Raw genomic sequence first — 19803 nt, 5'->3', positions numbered from 1 at the left:
CCCGCCGGTAACGGGAGTCGCATATCTCTTGGACCTCAAACTCAGGAGCCCCGTCTACAGTAATGGCAGCAGGTCGGGAGCAGGAACAACCATAGGGGTCATGAAGATGGGGTTTCAACAGGGAGACGTGGAATACTGGATGGATCCGCCAAGACACGGGTAAAGCTAACCTAAAGGCCACTGGGGACACCCGTTTGGTGATACGGAAAGGCCCTAAAAACCTGGGGGCAAGCTTGACCGGAAGATTCCAGGCCGGTAAGTTCTTGGAAGATAACCAAACCAAATCTCCCACCTGAAAAGGAGGTTCAAGACTCCGGAACTTATCGGCAGTCTCTTTCATATTCTCCCGTGTCTGAGCTAGGGTACCAGCAGCCCGTTGGTGGAGTTCTTGGATCGTAGAAACCAAATGATCGGCTGAGGGAACCATGCTGGGATTCACTGGCGGAAGTGGAAATAACTTCGGATGAAGACCAGAGGAACAGAAAAAGGGACTCAGTCCAGTTGCAGAGTGAACAGAATTATTGTATGCTACTTCAGCCATAGTAAGATGTGAAACCCAGTCAGATTGGGAAGCATTAGTGAAGCAGCGTAAATATTATTCCATGGTTTGATTCGTTCTCTGTTTGACCATTGGTTTGCGGGTGATAGCCTGAGCTGAGGGCCCGATGGACACCTAGATGTTGGCAAAGCTGACTCCAGAAGGATGAAACAAACTGAGACCCACTATCTGATATCTTTTCCGGAAGACCATGCAGACGAAAGATGTTACTCAGGAATGATTGTGCCATCTGGAGGGCTGTGGGTATCCTTTCAAAAGGAACAAAATGAGCCATCTTGGTGAAACAGTCTATTACCACCATAATACAGGTGTACCCATCGAAGGTGGAAGGTCAACTACAAAGTCTGTGGCGATGGTATGCCAAGGATATGGTGGTTCTTCAATAGGTTGCAACAAGCCGATGGGTTTCTTACGTGGATCTTTGACTTGAGCACAAACAGGACAGCACTTCACGTAATGCTTGACGTGCGATTACTTCTTGGGTGTTACGAATACCACGGTGACCGCCAATTTTGGAATCATGGAAACTTTGCAAAATGATCCTGCGGAGATCTTCAGTGGGAAGATGCAATCTGCTTCGATAGAATAGCAACCCATCCTTTTCTCTCATCTGAGGAAGTTTGATCAATACTGGTCTTCTGGGATCAGCTAAGGTTTCCTGTGCCACTCTCTGTAGATAGGGTATGAGAGCAAATTGAAAATGCTTCGGGGCCAACAGAGGCTGGTCCCGTCCCTCCAGCTTGATGTCATCTTTCAGAGAGCGGGATAAAGCATCTGCTTTCACATTTCTGGAACTAGGAATGTAGATGATGTTGAAGTCGAAGTGTGAAAAGAAAAAGGCCCACCGAGCCTGTCGAGCAGTTCTACACTGTAGAGAACGCAAATATTGTAAGTTACGATGATCTGTGCGTACCTCCACAGGAAAACGACCCCCTAGGAGATGGTGTCGCCATTCTTCAAAAGCTGTCTTGATGGCTAGGAGCTCCTTCTCGATTATCGGATAGTTCTGTTCACTAGCAGAGAGTTTCCTAGAATAATAAGCCACGGGGAAATCCATCTCCAAACTTGGATCACACTGTAACAAAACCGCTCCAATTGCGAAATCTGAAGCATCTGCTTCCACAATGTAGGGTTTGTCATCCTGTGGATGGTGAAGTATAGGAGAAGTACTAAAGGCCTTCTTAAGCATTTCAAAGGATGCTTCAGCTTCTGGTCCCCAAACAAAAGGTTTCTTGGTACTAGTTAAACTGGACAATGGTGCTGTTAACCGTGAAAAAGATGGAATAAAGCGGCGATAAAAGTTAATGAAACCCAGGAAGCGTTGGAGAGACCGCAGATTACTGGGATGTTTCCACTCCAGAATGGCACGAATCTTAGCCGGATCCATATGTACACCTGAGGCGCTGATAACATAACCCAGAAATTCAATGTGTTCTTGGTGGTACAGACATTTCTCTGCTTTGGCGTATAAATTATTTTGCTGCAAACGTCTGAGAACCTCCTTCACATGAACAATATGGTCTCCTAGGTCCTTGGAGAACACCAGGATATCATCCAGATAAACCCAGACGGATATTCCAATGAGATCAGCAACAATATGATCCATGAACCGTTGGAAGACGGAAGGGGCGTTACACAAGCCGAACGGCATAACTCGATATTCGTAATGTCCTGTAGGAGTCTTGAATGCCGTCTTCCATTCATCTCCAGGCTTTATGCGCACCAAATGGTAGGCGCCTCGCAGGTCGAATTTGGTAAAGATGCGGGCGTCATGTAAGGACTCCATAATAGTCTGTATTAAAGGAAGTGGATATCTGTCCTTCCTAGTTATATCATTTAATTGCCTATAATCAACACATGGACGTAGGGTTCCCTCCTTCTTCTTGACAAAAAATAAAGGGAAACCTGCAGGCCATTTGGAAGGAGTAATATATCCTTTCTGTAGGCAATCCTCAAGATACTCCTGTAAAGCCTCCTTCTCCTGAGTAGTTAAAGAATATACCTTGCCATGTGGTATCACTGAATCAGGGAGCAAATCGATGGAACAATCAAATGTTCTGTGAGGCGGCAACGGAATATCCTTTGGCTCAGAAAAGACCTCTCGGAACTCAGAATATTCATATGGTACTGTTGTTATTGCATAAAGACAGGGAGTAACGCCTTCCTAAGTTTGGGTGGAGACAGACAGTGTCCTTGAAGAGGCTTCAGTAACACAACACTCCCGCAAACAACGATCGGAACAAAACATTACTGTCCGAGTAATCCAATTGATATTCGGATTATGGTAGAATAACCATGGTAATCCCAAAATGATAGGGTACAAAGGGGTCTTGATGACATCCAAAGATATTCGTTCCAGATGTCCTTCAATCTGTAACTTTAGAGCCCCAGTATGTTGATGGACAGGGCCAGAAGATAAGGGTGTTCCATCTATTACCTCTACAATGGACGCACAATTCTTTTCCAACAAAGGGATTCCATTTCTTAAGGCAAAATCGACGTCTATGTAATTGCCAGAGGCGCCGCAATCCAACAACCCCAATACCTCAATGGCTTCGTTGCCTGGCCAAGATAGCCTGATATTTAAGGCCATAAGAACCGCTGGTGGCATTGGTTGCTGGACTGGTGTGGAATTTGGAAGGACTGTGGAAGAGGATAGGCCCATCGTTGCCTTCCCAACACACGACAGGCCATTTAGTTTTCCGACCTTCGAAGTGGCCGCAGAGGGCAAGTACTGAGGTAATGGCCCGACGCCCCACAATACAAACACAGCCGAAGATCCCTTCTTCGTTTCCTCTCAGCATCGGATAAAGGACCCCTGACTGCTCCCAATTGCATGAGTTCGGAAGCTGTTTCAGAAGGTCCTGGAGTTCTGACTGGTGCGGGAAAAAATCTTGGAGTTGATCTTTCCTGTCGGCGTTTCTCACTCCGTCTCTCCGCCAGTCGATGGTCGATACGTAATACTTGTTCTTGTAGGGATTGCAGGGACTCAGGTTCAGGGATGTGCAATAATTCGTCCTTGTATTCTTCCCTCAGTCCTCTTCGGAAAAGGGTCCTTTGGGTAACTTCTGGCCATTGGGAGTCTGTGGCCAATTGACGGAAGCGACTGATGTATGTGATTATGTCGCTTGATCCCTGTCTCAAATCCATAAGCTGATTCTGGGCCATAGCAGCAAGATTCGGTGACTGGAATACTTCTAGGAAGGCCTTCTCGAATGCAGCAAAATCCTCCAGGATTGGACTCTTTGCCACCACGAACGGGGTGGCCCAAGCCAATGCATTACCAGACAGATTCCCCAAAATGTATCCAATCTTGGCCTTGTCCTGGTTAAAGTGCATAGGGCGGCACAAGAAATGGATCCGGCAGTGATTACAAAACTCAGCTACCCTTCGAGGATCACCATCGAATTTCACTGGACTGGTCTGAGCCATCGCAGTTTCCACAGCACTACTTGACCCGGCTCCTTGTGCTACCATCTGACGTAGAGTGAGATTTTCTTGATGTAGAGCCGTCATCTCAGTGCGCAACACCCGGATCTCGTCCTTTAATTCTTGCACTTCCTCCATCTCAGTATCTGAACTGGTGGGTAGGCGTCTTAATCTGTTAAGGTGGACGTCACGTGGACGTTGCATACCTGTGTTTCCTGAAGACGGACGAACTGGAGAAGCCAGACTGTAGCTGCAGGAAGTCAAATGATGAAAAGATGACGTAAGGAAGCAACCTCCACCCAGTCCTGATAGAACAGGTATGGATGGGGATCCGCTCCTGACGCCACAGAGACACTTCCCTGTGGATTATCGTGACGCCAGGACAGTGCAAGCAGTGACAGGGAAGGTAGATGATTCAGGAATGTCCAGATCAGAAGACTGAAGATAGAACTCCAAGGTACGGTGAAACTTGCTAGTGAACTTGTCCAGATGATGTTGCAGGAGTATCCTGGAGCTCCAATGATGAACAGCTGAAGACAGGAGCTGGTACCCCGACTGGAAGACACAGGCAGAGAATGGTGGGGAATACCAAAATAGGAGGAACAGAGTACAGTGAAACAATGAAGGCAAGACCCTCTGGAGAACTGGCACTGACGGGAAACTGATGCCAGAAGGGAATGGCCAGGAGACAAGGAAAGGGAACCCATGGGGAATGGCTCCCGGGGAGAAACGGGAAACAAGGGAATAAGGAGCCCAGAGAAACTCAGGGGGCTGGGAGAGAGACCAAGGTCAGGAATCCAAGGAGGGAAAAAACGGGAACACCACAGGGGCTCAGGGCTGAGACTAAACAGGAAACCAAAAACAGGGAACCCAGGCCAAGGCTAAGCTAGCAGGAACCAGCAGGGTGGAGAGCGCAGCAGCGAGTCAGGAACGAACCGCATTAAGACGCGATTCATTCCCGTACTCGAGCGCAATAAGAAGCTCTCGGCATGGAACCGAGGCTCGAAGCGCATTCCGCACCGCGAATGCGCCGACGTCCCCTGACAGCAGAACGAGGCTTGAAACGCAAGCCCAAGCTGCCAGGGTCTTGTTTCCCCGACGTGCATCCGCGTCTCTTAGGAACGAGCACGGATGGGCGTCGGGGAACCAATCCGCCCGCCAGCCGGAATCTGGGGTAAAACTGCCAGGATCGAAGGCGTTTACCTGAGGTAAGTATCCTAACAGCAACATATAATGTCTAAGCCACAGAAAATAGCAACAGTGACTTTATTAATAGCAGCCTGGTCGGTTATCGGAAAAAAACTGGAAGCAAAAGGATCCACACCCATGGTGATATGTTATGTTGGCTTCGTAAACTCTGGGACATTGTAGCTATGGAGTAGATAACTTATAAGATTCAAGGGGACTCGGAGTGATTCCGTAAAGAATGGGGAGACGTCATCTCCTTCTTGAAAAGTTACTTTGTGCAACTATTGTGCCCACAAAACATACAGGTATTTGATATGTATTGACTAACTAAAGAACCATTAGGAACCCCTCACAGTCAAGGGTTGCAGATACTCTAGTTCCCGCAACAGGTCCCGTGGGAGGGGCGGGGCGAACACTGTCGGATAAGTGCCAATAAAGAGATGATATATATATATATATATATATATGTATATATATATATATATATTCTGTCAAATCGGCTAAAATCACAATACACTTCTGATAAAAACGAATCTACTGGTAAATACAGTTAACATCATTCCATCCATTAAAACATTCCATAGTGAGTACACATCTTTCTTTTTGATTGTATTGTTAAATGCTTTCATATGTTTCTGTCTCAGGTCATGCAAACTGACACAGGTCAACATAATGTGCTCAGAGGATTCTATTACCATTCCCCCACATAGTCTGCATAGACGTTCCGACCATGCTAGACCAATGTTTGCACCTTCTATTTCCAACACTCTTGTGATGTTAAGTTTAAACAGATATTGTCTTGTTATACTACTGCTGGGAAAGGCTTCAATATAGTGTGGCACCTGCGTCCTGATTCAACCAATACTGGATAAAAGGACCACTGTTCACATTCAATGCCAACTTTACCATATCTGTCACTGTGTTATATTCAATATTTTACATTTCACCCATTTCTTCTGGTCTAACAAGATAGATCTTTGAGAGTTTCTTTCGTACCCTGTCAACCAACGTGTATACTTTACCAGGAGCTTCCTGAAAATCCAAGACATTTCATACCATTCCAGCTTCCTGAGGGCACGGAGATAGTCAACCATTATCTAATTGCAATAGTTTTGCGTAACACATGGTCGATTTCTTATAAGACTCCACAGACTCACTTATTAGATCGAACTCCAGGTGCATGTATTCTAGGTTTGGAGTTGAAAGACCTAATTCGAAATGTTCGAGGGAGAAAAGACAGAAGATGATTTTTTCGATATAATCTTCGGTCTTTTCTCCCCTGAACATTACTGACTTGGCCCACACCCCTACCCACACCCCTACCCCCAGCCCCCTACTTACCTTGCAGTCTGACTCGCTTTGTCCCTGTGATGCCTGTTCCCTTTCACTTCCGTGATCGGGAACAGGAGCCGCAGGCTCCTTTCCTTTTTTTTTTTTTTTTCTTGGACAGCTGCAGGGGTGTTCCCCGCAACCACTGCTCACAATATAGTGAACAAGGGTGCAGGGGAAAACCCTGCAGCCCTTTTTTGGGGGGGATGGCTGCGGGGGATACCCCTGCAACCCCCGCTCACAATATAGTGAGCAAGGGTGCGGGGACACCCTGCGGCCCCCACCACCGAATGCGTGATCTGGTCAAATTTTTCACCCGTTCGGATTTTTCAAAAGGCCAAAATTCTGCCAAATCACGCATTCAGTATTTTTTTCTCAGACATTTTGGCATAAATGGTATTCTACAGGGAGTGACTGGGGCATTCTCAACAGCAATCGTAACATTTTTCCTTCAAGTTTGTTGATCTACACTTAATACTTATCACCCCATACTTCCACTCCATATAACAAACATGGAAAAATGTTAGCGGATTAAAGAAGTAGGATGGTTTTAAGTGAGCAACCACCCTGCCTACCAATGAATTTGCTCATCACACATGCCTCATGCAGTTACCCTGGGTCTCCTTCCAATGTGTTCCCCATTCCAACTTATCATCTACCACAGCACCCAGATATTTGCATTTACTAACTATCTCAACAAGCTTTTGGTCAATTTTCCACGTATATTTAGGCATGGGTTTTCTTTTACCTACAAGAGCGATAATCTTCGTTTTTCCAATATTAATTTGAAGGCCATTAACCCTTGTATAATCACACAGGGCATTGAGCATTGTTTGTAGCCCACGTGGGGTGTGGTCCAGTAATAGCAGGTCATCAGTGTAGCCGAGCCTTCCTATTTTTAACATTCCTACTTTTGCTGGACTCACAGCAGGCTGGTTTAAGTGCTCAATCAGATAGAGATTAAATAGTGTTGAGGCCAGAATACAATTCTGCTTAACCCCCCCTAGATGTGATGAACACCCGAGAAACTCGGCCCTCCCCATTCAGGCGTAACATTGGTGTGCCAGTGCTGCTGCATGATCATAGTTAACGGGCCTTGGGGGTATGTTCCACGCCACCAGTTTAGTCCATAAACGGTCCTCATCACGGTATCAAAGGCTGCGATGAAATCTATAAATGCCACATAGACAGGCAGTTGATGTCTGTCCCAAGCATTTTCCACTGCAGACACCAATGAGCAAGTTATGTATGGTTATCGATTGACCTCTAAAGCCAATCTGGTTAGCTGGCATTATTTTCTCATCTGCAATCCATTGGTTAAACTCATTCAACAAGACTCTAGCAAATATCTTGGCTGGAATATCTAACATTGCGAGCATTCGAGATGGGTTTTTCCAGCTGCCTTTCTTGTGGACAGGTAGAATATAGCTTTCTCTCCACAGGCTTGGGACTGCCCATATTTGCCAATATTTACAAATAAGAAATGCAGAGATTGGGCCCAGATACTTAGGGACATTTTCATCAGACCATTACATTTCCCATTTGGCCCAGCAGCCCGAGATGTTTTCAGCTTCACAATGATCTTTGTGATATCTGCTGCTGAGGATTTACATATCCAAGTTGCTCTAATAATTAAATCATCAGTTTTTCGGGTTGACAGCCCCCAATGTATTAGCAGTATGGATTATCCAAATTTCTTCAGATACACTATTGATGGGGAGGTCCTTTTTAACCGTGCTCCTAGGCATAAACTAGATTCCCATGTTGTTGATATTTTGGCAAGATTGGCCAACTGCATCGACACCTCTTTCCCAACATGTGCGGTGCGCCTTCAACCAGCCCCGGTAAGCTTTTTTTTACATTTTTTATTTGGTTAGCTATCTCAGGGGTTGTCCTTTACCTCATGGTTGTGTAGTATACAAGGGCAATGTTATGACGAAGTTTCCTTTCAGTCATGTGCGTCTTATTTATTTTAAAATCTGTTTATTGCCATTTTCAATAATCATGGTACACTGTGATCCAATATGCAATCTTCTCAGTGCAAACAAAGAAACTAGAAACCACCAACTGAGGCGTAGACATATGGTACAGCCTACCAACGTTCACTGTGATATGGGGGATCTCAATGGGCGCAGCAGTGTGGCAAAACCAGTCACTGAACCATGATTGCAGTAGGACTAAAATGCGCAACATTTATATCTGTTTGTACACATAAGTCAGGCGCATTCCAGGGTGGCAAATCATCCGAGGGATGGAACATTGTCTGGGTGAGCTGTTTTCAGGCCTCAAAAGCATTAGCAGAATTTTCATCATGCATCCGCAGTGCCCCCAAACCACACTTTCTTCTCAGTTTTACACCAAGTTTGAAAGTCATGACGCAACAGTACATATTTCGGCCCTTTTTTAAGTTTCCATGCCATGGTCAGATGCCTCTTTGCCAGAATACATGCAAGGTCCATAAATGTAACCACATGCATATATTTGCTAGGTCTGTTAGTCATTTGTATCTATAATCACATCTTCGCCCATCATGGTCTCCTCTATTCCACCTTTCACTGGGACTCTTGGTCTTCCTTTTATTAATCGTAACCTCCTTAATCTTCAGGATTAGGGCTGAGAAGTCTTGTATTGGAAGCGGGCCAATAGAATCATGGTTCCGCATCCATCTCTCTATATACTGTGGCAATTCCCTTTGAGCCACACTCTTGCCCTTATTTAAGTTAGTTTTATGCCACTGCACGCGGTTCGCCCCATGACTCGGAAAGATGTCACCATTTAGATCACAGTGTACACCACTTTCTCTGGTGGTTAACATCACACAGATCGGCATGTGATCACTTTCCTCTCTTATCAATATGGCCATGTTCTTGACAAGACCCAATGCCACCTATTTGACAAAAACATAATCAAGAATGGATGCACTCTTTCCGCTTATGCTAGTGCATGACTTATGGGCATCCCCAGTGCAATGTCCATTAAACATTATAAGTTTGTGTGTATAGCATCTCTCCCCAGTCTTTTCGCTGAGTGTTGAAAGCTGTGGCATCATATGAGGCAGACTCTCGTGGAACAGGGAATCCCTCTAGCTCTGTTCCAATCTTAGCATTGAAGTCCCCAACCACCCAAATTGGTAAGGAGTCGTCCAATGTTGCCAATGTTCTTTTTACCACTGCTATGTTATTCTTATTTGCCACTGCATTTGGCGGTTCATATACATTAATGATGGCCCATCTTTTTGCTGTTGTTTTGTACCTGTCCTGGCTTTTGGTGGCAAGTGAAGGCTTTTTACTTCACTTGACTTGCTAAGCTCATCTGTTTTGGAGAACTGATAATTCCCTATGGCTGTCGGTGCAGGAAAGCTCTGTCTTCCATTGTGAAATTGCCAGTCCGTTTTACGCTGCACTCTTCATCTTGCAGTGCGGATACTTGTGTCTCTATATCTTTGTCATCTTGGAACAAAGATGACAATGGGTAGGTTAAGCATGCTTTTATAGTAGCCTAAGATAGGGATCAGACAGCAGGTAGGCATGCACCAACATGTGTTTACACTCTCTGTCCCCACAGACCATCCCCACCCTCTCTGGTCCCCCCGTGTTGTTGCCTTGAGCTCCCCCCCCTTCCTGCACAGGAGTCTGTCCTGATACATTCTGGTTTCACCATCACTGTCTTGTGGCCAATGCTGGATTTTACTTTCATGGACTTCATTGATTCACGGTGTGCCACCCTTTCTCAACACTCATGCTGGACTTCCTTTGCATCTTGTACTCCTGGTGGCCCTGAATCATGCTGTTCCCATCTTCATCTTGTATCCTGGCTTCTGTGTTACTACTGACTTCTGCAGTTGTATTCGCTCTCCCTTCTTGCTTCTCCACTCTTTTTGACTGCTTACTCTCTGTTCTCTCACCCCCTCCCCTCTCCCTTTTCCTATCTCCTTCCTTCCTCCCATTACTTTCTTCTATGCACTTACTCTATCAGAATTGTCCCTGGACCTAGTATGATAGCAACCTCGTCTCTCGCTCCCCCATCGCCTTACTGTCCCCCCCCTCCCTCCAGCACTATCTGAAACGTTTCAATTGAAAAAATGCGGGGCTTATTTTCGAAGTTGTTCGAGCAGGCGACTCCTTACAATCCCTGTTAATTGCCACGTGTTGCCAAAATTGGGTACACTAATTCACATCAATTGTCGCTGGTCACTGGATTCGGACGGAAATTAAGCCCATACCGTCCATATATAATGCCAGAAAAAACACAAGTGACTCCAGGATTCGGCGCCAAAGAAAAAGATTGTTTAATAGCATAAACTATATGAGTCGTAGCTACATCTGAGAACAGTAGCCCTCTACTTGATTACGCGTTTCGGCTACCACAAGCCTTTGTCAAATCAGGGCTATAATACTTAGATCCGTATTGCAGTATTTGCATTCATACCACAATTCGAAGTAACCTAAAACATATTGAAATTGAAAATCACAAACATGTCAACATTTAGTTAGACAGAGAAACAAGGGTTGGTGAAGGGGAGGATGGAGCGGGTTCAAGAAAACACAATATTGTCATCAGATAGACACATAAAATCATAACGTTAGAAAGCCCAAAGAAAAAGAGAAAATGCAAATATAACAATCATACCCAAAAAAAACGGGACACGGATGTTGGTAAACATATATGTAAAGAGAAAAAATAAATAAAACTGACCATTAGTTCAGTTGTAACAACAAAGAAAAGTTTTTTCTAAATAACATGCCGTGAAGTTTATGAAAATACGCTTACCCAATATTATTGCGAAAAAGTCCATATGACTGTTGTCCGAAATATAGTTAAAGGGACAAATCCCAAAGGCTGAAAGTCTGTAATTAAAGAGTTGGAATAATCCCAAGTTACAATATAATATTCAGTTGGTCACCTATAATAAGACTGTGGCAACCCATATCTATTGTGGAGTAGAAACCCATAAAGGTCACGGTCACAGTCCCTCAAAGTGTTGTGGGGTACCTACTGGAAATATAATGGCATAGCAAAAACTATACCCTGAGTGATATCACAATGTAAAAAACAATGCGGTTAACCTTAAACCATCAGATATCATGCCCAATGCGGTTCGAGTTAACAAGGCATTCCTGCCCAAGTCTTTGGAAATACACACGCTCATTCAAGCGAGTGTACGAGATCAAACGTATCCTAAAATAAGCCTTGATATTATCAGGAAACTAGGAGGTTCGTCTATGTAAGACCATTACAAACACTCGCGTACGCGAGAAAACACGATTTAGCAACTTACTCTGCCACTCGGGCTTCTATTCACGTTGGCTGCACAATAGCTGAAGGCAGCCGGCGCCATTTTAGTGGAAGCTAATGAAGCGTTCAGAATTACATGGCAACGCGTCTGCTCGTTGCCAAGGAGGTCTCTTTCCTGTGTCCTCACAATGTCTGTGATGATCGGCTGCCGCTATAGCCGCCATATTGAAGTGTTGAAACATATATACTGTGGCAACGCAAAGCGCGTTGCCACGGAGCTCCCTGAGCCAAGTCACTGCTGATTGCAATATAGAATTAGGATTGAGCCTGCATTCAAGCTAACATCTCGTTACTTCTATGTAAATTATTAACATGCACTAGCGCTAGACTGTTACCAAATAATAAATTGCAAGACACATGATATTTACATCCAAATCTACGAGTAATTACATAGAATCCAAAAAGTTATGACATAAGCTGAATAATAATGAGATTCACCTATTTAGGTGTATGCTATACCCCACAGAAATTGGGTTGGGTTACGAATATGGCCCAACCCACAAAGTCTCCACGAGTGGCCGGTTCCCATAGGTTTCCCACCAGACCACAAAATCCATAGGAAAAATGTTTACCGCAAACATATGAATACATTCTGTCAGCGAATTGACTAATGTAAATAAAAACAGTTATACCATCCGTTTTACAGAGAACAAAATACTCTATAGGAATGACGCCATCTCCTTATCATTGTTGAGACCAGTAACAGTAGAGTTAAAAAAAAACATATGGTACGTGCTTCAGGCTGCCTTAGGGCCTTCAGTCTGTCTCCTCCTCGTTTGTTCAGTGTAACTTGGTTGAGACCTAAAAATCTAATGTCAGATTTATCATGCATCTGATGACAGCTTTGCCAATGCTCGGCTAAAGGCAGAGAGATATCTTGACTGCCAATCTTGGCCAGATGCTCACAAATACGTATTCTCAGTTCTCTTTTAGTGCTCCCAATATAAATTTTGTTACACACACAAATGATGCAATAAACAACAAATTTAGTTCTACAATTAATCCCTTGCTGAATTAGCCATTGTTTGCCATGAACATCCGTGAATTCGGTCGTCTGTTGATGGGAATATCTGCATTGTGTGCACATGCCACATTTCCTGAAACCACTTAAATTGCTAGACAGCCAGGTTGTACGATTCATTCGCTCAATATCCGGTAATAGTGATGGGCTAAGCATCGTTTTAAGAGTTCCAGTTCTCTTAAATATTATACGAGGTCTCCCCTCTATGAATTTGGTGATGTGATCATTGAGTTTCAAAAGGTACCAGTGTTTCTCTAGTATTCGTTGAATCTGCTGATGGTCCCTGCAGTACTTTGTTATAAAGCAGGGTCCAGTTGGTCCATCTGTAATTCTATCGATTTTCAATTGGAGAGTATCTTGCTGTTGCATCCGTTTGGTTCTCTTATATGCGGTTTTGACACATTTTTCTGAGTAATCCCCTGTTTTTAAACCGGTGTCGTCGTAACGAACATTCTTCTTCGAATTTAATATCCTGTTGGCAGTTCCGTCTGGCTCTAATATACTCTCCTAATATTATGTTCTGAATTGTAGGATGAAAATGACAGCTGCTTACATGAAGTGCGGAATTAACCTCTGTCTGTTTCCTGAATGTCTTGGTATAAAGCTGATTGCCATCTGTTTCTATTGTCAAGTGCAAAAAATTGATGCTGCTGTTATTGCATTCTCCTACAAACTGGATATCGTAGCAATTTTGGTTCAATGTGAGAACAAAATTTTGAAATTCCTCTGTACTTCCTTCAATGATACAAAACACGTCGTCAATATATCGAGTCCACATTTTGATCCTGTTAAGAAAAAACGGAGCTGTGTATACTATTTTGTCTTCTAGCATTCCCATAACAAGATTAGCTAGGGCAGGAGCATATTTAGTACCCATAGCCACTCCTTTAGTTTGTTGGTATATTTTATTGTCAAATGTGAATAGGTTTAAATCCAAGGTAAGTTGCAACATTTCTTTCAGCATTTGAATTTGATTATAATATGAGGCAGAGTCATTCCTGTAGGTATAGTCAATAGAGGCAGTTGCCCATTTGTGATGAATGGATGTATAGAGGGCCTTGACATCCAAAGTGGCAAGGTAATAAGTACTATGCCTTTCAAAGTTCTGTAACCTGCGTATGAGACTTGTCGAGTCTTGCAGATATGACTTTAGAAGGGCTGCTCTTGGCTTGAGGATGGCATCTAAATATTCCGAGACATTTTCCGTAATCCACCCAATCCCACTCATGATTGGGCGGCCTTCCGGTATAGTGTCAAATTCTTTGTGTATATTAGGAAGAAAATACATCGTTGGAGTCACTGGTTCTTTCACTAATAGAAATGCCCTTTCCTCATCTGTGATGAGGCCTTTCCTGTGCCAATTCAAAATATTGTCTTCAAGTTGTTTTAACAGCTTCTTTCTTGAAATTATCAGATCTTATTTGATAACACCCAGGGGTCGACAGGTGATTATTAGCCATCTTTAGGTAGTCCTCCCTATTCATTATGACAATGTTCCCCCCTTTGTCAGCTTCCTTAATAACAATGTGTGTGTCGGATTTTAATCTTTTGAGTGCTGTTCGTTCTCCCTGTGTTAAATTAGCACGATTACCCTTGAGTGTAGTCAGATGTCTTGTCTTTCGTGCATCCATTTCATAAAAATCCTGAGACACTGCCTTGTAGAATGTATCTATTACGTTATCCACCGGTAGTTGAGGCATAAATTTAGATGCTGATTTGAGCTCTTTTGTTGACATGATACTGGATTTCACCCTTAGTTCCTCTAAAAGATTGAATGTTGCAAATTGCTCATTTTCGACTATGGATCTGATCAAGAAGGTGTCTTCAACATCTTGAATTGAGTAACCACTGATTGGAATTTCTGGGTCCTTACTTTGATAGTTGCCAGGTGCTTGAGTAGCAAAAAACTTTTTTAGCTTCAATTTTCTTATGAATTTGAACAAGTCTATGTGTACATCCACTCTATTTGAATCACATGTAGGAGCAAATGACAGACCCTTATTTAGAAGACATCTTTCATCCATAGTTAAATTTCTATTCGATAGAGTATTTTTCAACTACTGGCTATTACCAGCATTCAGAATCCGGTCCTAGGAGGAGAGGAAGGAGGGGGGGCAAGAAACAGCATGAACCCAGACATCATCCATATGGACAAAAGACTAACGAGGGCCAGCTCCAAGGAGGCGAGCGGCAGCAAATAATGGAAGATTTTGTACTCAATCTATCGAATAAAAATTTAACTATGGCTGAAAGATGTCTTCTAAATAAGGGTCTGTCATTTGCTCCTACATGTGATTCAAATAGAGTGGATGTACACATAGACTTGTTCAAATTCATAAGAAAATTGAAGCTAAAAAAGTTTTTTGCTACTCAAGCACCTGGCAACTATCAAAGTAAGGACCCAGAAATTCCAATCAGTGGTTACTCAATTCAAGATGTTGAAGACACCTTCTTGATCAGATCCATAGTCGAAAATGAGCAATTTGCAACATTCAATCTTTTAGAGGAACTAAGGGTGAAATCCAGTATCATGTCAACAAAAGAGCTCAAATCAGCATCTAAATGTATGCCTCAACTACCGGTGGATAACGTAATAGATGCATTCTACAAGGCAGTGTCTCAGGATTTTTATGAAATGGATGCACGAAAGACAAGACATCGGACTACACTCAAGGGTAATCGTGCTAATTTAACACAGGGAGAACGAACAGCACTCAAAAGATTAAAATCCGACACACACATTGTTATTAAGGAAGCTGACAAAGGGGGGAACATTGTCATAATGAATAGGGAGGACTACCTAAAGATGGCTAATAATCACCTGTCGACCCCCGGGTGTTATCAAATAAGATCTGATAATTTCAATAAAGAAGCTGTTAAAACAACTTGAAGACAATATTTTGAATTGGCACAGGAAAGGCCTCATCACAGATGAGGAAAGGGCATTTCTATTAGTGAAAGAACCAGTGACTCCAACGATGTATTTTCTTCCTAAAATACACAAAGAATTTGACACTATACCGGAAGGCCGCCCAATCATGAGTGGGATTGGGTGGATTACGGAAAATGTCTCGGAATATTTAGATGCCATCCTCAAGCCAAGAGCAGCCCTTCTAAAGTCATATCTGCAAGACTCGACAAGTCTCATACGCAGGTTACAGAACTTTGAAAGGCATAGTACTTATTACCTTGCCACTTTGGATGTCAAGGCCCTCTATACATCCATTCATCAGAAATGGGCAACTGCCTCTATTGACTATAACCAACAGGTATTAATTCTGCCTCATATTATAATCAAATTCAAATGCTGAAAGAAATGTTGCAACTTACCTTGGATTTAAACCTATTCACATTTGACAATAAAATATACCAACAAACTAAAGGAGTGGCTATGGGTACTAAATATGCTCCTGCCCTAGCTAATCTTGTTATGGGTATGCTAGAAGACAAAATAGTATACACAGCTCCGTTTTTTCTTAACAGGATCAAAATGTGGACTCGATAAATTGACGACGTGTTTTGTATCATTGAAGGAAGTACAGAGGAATTTCGAAATTTTGTTCTCACATTGAACCAAAATTGCTATGATATCCAGTTTGTAGGAGAATGCAATAACAGCAGCATCAATTTTTTGGACTTGACAATAGAAACAGATGGCAATTAGCTTTATACCAAGACATTCAGGAAACAGACAGAGGTTAATTCCACACTTCATGTATGCAGCTGTCATTTTCATCCTACAATTCCGAACATACCATTAGGAGAGTATATTAGAGCCAGACGGAACTGCCAACAGGATATTAAATTCGAAGAAGAATGTTCGTTACTACGACACCGGTGTAAAAACAGGGGTTACTCGGAAAAATGTGTCAAAACCGCATATAAGAGAACCAAATGGATGCAACAGCAAGATACTCTCCAATTGAAAGTCGATAGAATTACAGATGGACCAACTGGACCCTGCTTTATAACAAAGTACTACAGGGACCATCAGCAGATTCAACGAATACTAGAGAAACACTGGTACCTTTTGAAACTCGATGATCACATCACCAAATTCATAGAGGGGAGACCTCGTATAATATTTAAGAGAGCTGGAACTCTTAAAACGATGCTTAGCCCATTACTATTACCGGATATTGAGCGAATGAATCGTACAACCTGGCTGTCTAGCAATTTAAGTGGTTTCAGGAAATGTGGCATGTGCACACAATGTAGATATTCCCATCAACAGACGACCGAATTCACGGATGTTCATGGCAAACGATGGCTAATTCAGCAAGGGATTAATTGTAGAACTAAATTTGTTGTTTATTGCATCATTTGTGTGTGTAACAATTTATATTGGGAGCACTAAAAGAGAACTGAGAATACGTATTTGTGAGCATCTGGCCAAGATTGGCAGTCAAGATATCTCTCTGCCTTTAGCCGAGCATTGGCAAAGCTGTCATCAGATGCATGATAAATCTGACATTAGATTTTTAGGTCTCAACCAAGTTACACTGAACAAACGAGGAGGAGACAAACTGAAGGCCCAAGAGGCAGCCTGAAGCACGTACCATATGTTTTTTTTAACTCTACTGTTGCTGGTCTCAACAATGATAAGGAGATGGCGTCATTCCCATAGAGTATTTTTTTCTCTGTAAAACGGATGGTATAACTGTTTTTATTTACATTAGTCAATTCGCTGACAGAATATATTCATATGTTTGCGGTAAACATTTTTCCTATGGATTTTGTGGGTTGGTGGGAAACCTATGGGAACCGGCCACTCATGGAGACTTTGTGGGTTGGGCCATATTTGTAACCCAACCCAATTTCTGTGGGGTATAGCATACACCTAAATAGGTGAATCTCATTATTATTCAGCTTATGTCATAACTTTTTGGACTGTCTGCAATTACTCGTAGATTTGGATGTAAATATCATGTGTCTTGCAATTTATTATTTGGTAACAGTCTAGCGCTAGTGCATGTCAATCATTTACATAGAAGTAACGAGATGTTAGCTTGAATGCAGGCTCAATCCTAATTCTATAATGCAATCAGCATTGACTTGGCTCAGGGAGCTCCGTGGCAACGCGCTTTGCGTTGCCACAGTATATATGTTTCAACACTTCAATATGGCAGCCATAGCGGCAGCCGATCATCACAGACATTGTGAGGACACAGGAAAGAGACCTCCTTGGCAACGAGCAGACACGTTGCCATGGAATTCTGAACGCTTCATTAGCTTCCACTAAAATGGCGCCGGCTGCCTTCAGCTATTGTGCAGCCAACGCGAATAGAAGCCCGAGTGGCAGAGTAAGTTGCTAAATCGTGTTTTCTCGCGTACGCAAGTGTTTGTAATGGACTTACATAGACAAACCTCCTAGTTTCCTGATAATATCAAGGCTTATTTTAGGATACGTTTGATCTCGTACACTCGCTTGTATGAGCATGTGTATTTCCAAAGACTTGGGCAGGAATGCCTTGTTAACTCGAACCGCATTGGGCATCATATCTGGTTTAAGGTTAACCGCATTGTTTTTTACATTGTGATATCACTCAGGGTATAGTTTTTGCTATGCCATTATATTTCCAGAAGGTACCCCACAACACTTTGAGGGACTGTGACCTTTATGGGTTTCCACTCCACAATAGATATGGGTTGCCACAGTCTTATTATAGGTGACCAACTGAATATTATATTGTAATTTGGGATTATTCCAACTCTTTAATTACAGACTTTCAGCCTTTGGGATTTGTCCCTTTAACTATATTTCGGACAACAGTCATAGGGACTTTTTCGCAATAATATTGGGTAAGCGTATTTTCATAAACTTCATGGCATGTTATTTAGAAAAAACTTTTCTTTGTTGTTTCAACTGAACTAACAGTCTTTTTTTTTTTTGTTTGTTTTTTTCTCTTTACATATGTTTACCAACATCTGCGTCCCGTTTTTTTGGGTATGATTGTTATATTTGCATTTTCTCTTTTTCTTTGGGCTTTCTAACATTATGATTTTATGTTTCTATCTGATGACAATATTATGTTTTCTTGAACCCGCTCCATCCTACCCTTAACCAACCCTTGTTTCTCTGTCTAACTAAATGTGGACATGTTTGTGATTTTCAATTTCAATATGTTTTATGTTACTTCGAATTGTGGTATGAATGCAAATACTGCAATACAATATTATGTTGGATCGAAGTATTATAGCCCTGATTTGACAAAGGCTTGTGGTAGCCGAAACGCGTAATCAAGTAGAGGGCTACTGTTCTCAGATGTAGCTACGACTCATATAGTTTATGCTATTAAACAATCTTTTTCTTTGGCGCCGAGTCCTGGAGTCACTTGTGTTTTTTCTGGCACTATCTGAAACGTTGTCAGGCCTAGCACGATAGTCGCTTGTTTTGTTCCTCCCCTCCCTTTCTGCACCCCTCTCCCTCACCTTTTTTTTTCCTCCGGCTCTACCAGAAACGTCATCAGGCCTGGTACGGTAGTCACCTGTCTGTTTCCATTTCCTTCCCAATCTCCCCCTCCCTTCCTTATCTATGTCTTGCACTATCTGAAATGTCATCAGGCAAGTACGATAGTTAATTTCATTTCCTTCCTGTTCATAGCCTGTAAGAATGGCGTTGTATTTTCCCTTGTTCCCTCCCTTGCCCTGAAGCGCCTTGAAACACATTGTGTATAGGCGCTATATAAATAAACTATCATATCATATATCCAGATAGAAAACCACTGCAAGAGCTGCCCCACTTGTTGGTTGTCTTGCAAATGTGAAGCAAAGATCCAAGCTCCTTTTGTACCACTATCTGTTGTGGTTACAGCATTTGCAAAGGTATGGGATCAACATTTTTTGTCCACTAGACGCTCCTGCATCCTCTGATAGCAGTATCTTCATGGTGGTTGATTATGCCACACAATATCCTGAAACCATCCCACTAAGGACAGTAACTGCCAAGTGTTTTAGCAGAGTGGTTTTCCTAAAGTAGATG

The 19803-nt window shown here is 42.8% G+C and overlaps 1 protein-coding gene across 1 annotated transcript in view; it reads left to right on the top strand.

The window, feature by feature from the left end:
• The window catches only part of DPH7 (diphthamide biosynthesis 7), a 486602-nt gene that overhangs the window by 250818 nt on the left and 215981 nt on the right, over nt 1-19803 (top strand). The gene's annotated exons all lie outside the window — the stretch shown is intronic.

This window comes from Ambystoma mexicanum, chromosome 8 (assembly GCF_040938575.1).
Source record: "Ambystoma mexicanum isolate Mex_15411 chromosome 8, UKY_AmexF1_1, whole genome shotgun sequence".
In the NCBI taxonomy this organism is placed as follows: Eukaryota; Metazoa; Chordata; class Amphibia; order Caudata; family Ambystomatidae; genus Ambystoma; species Ambystoma mexicanum.
This window is presented reverse-complemented; position numbering and strand designations above follow the sequence as displayed.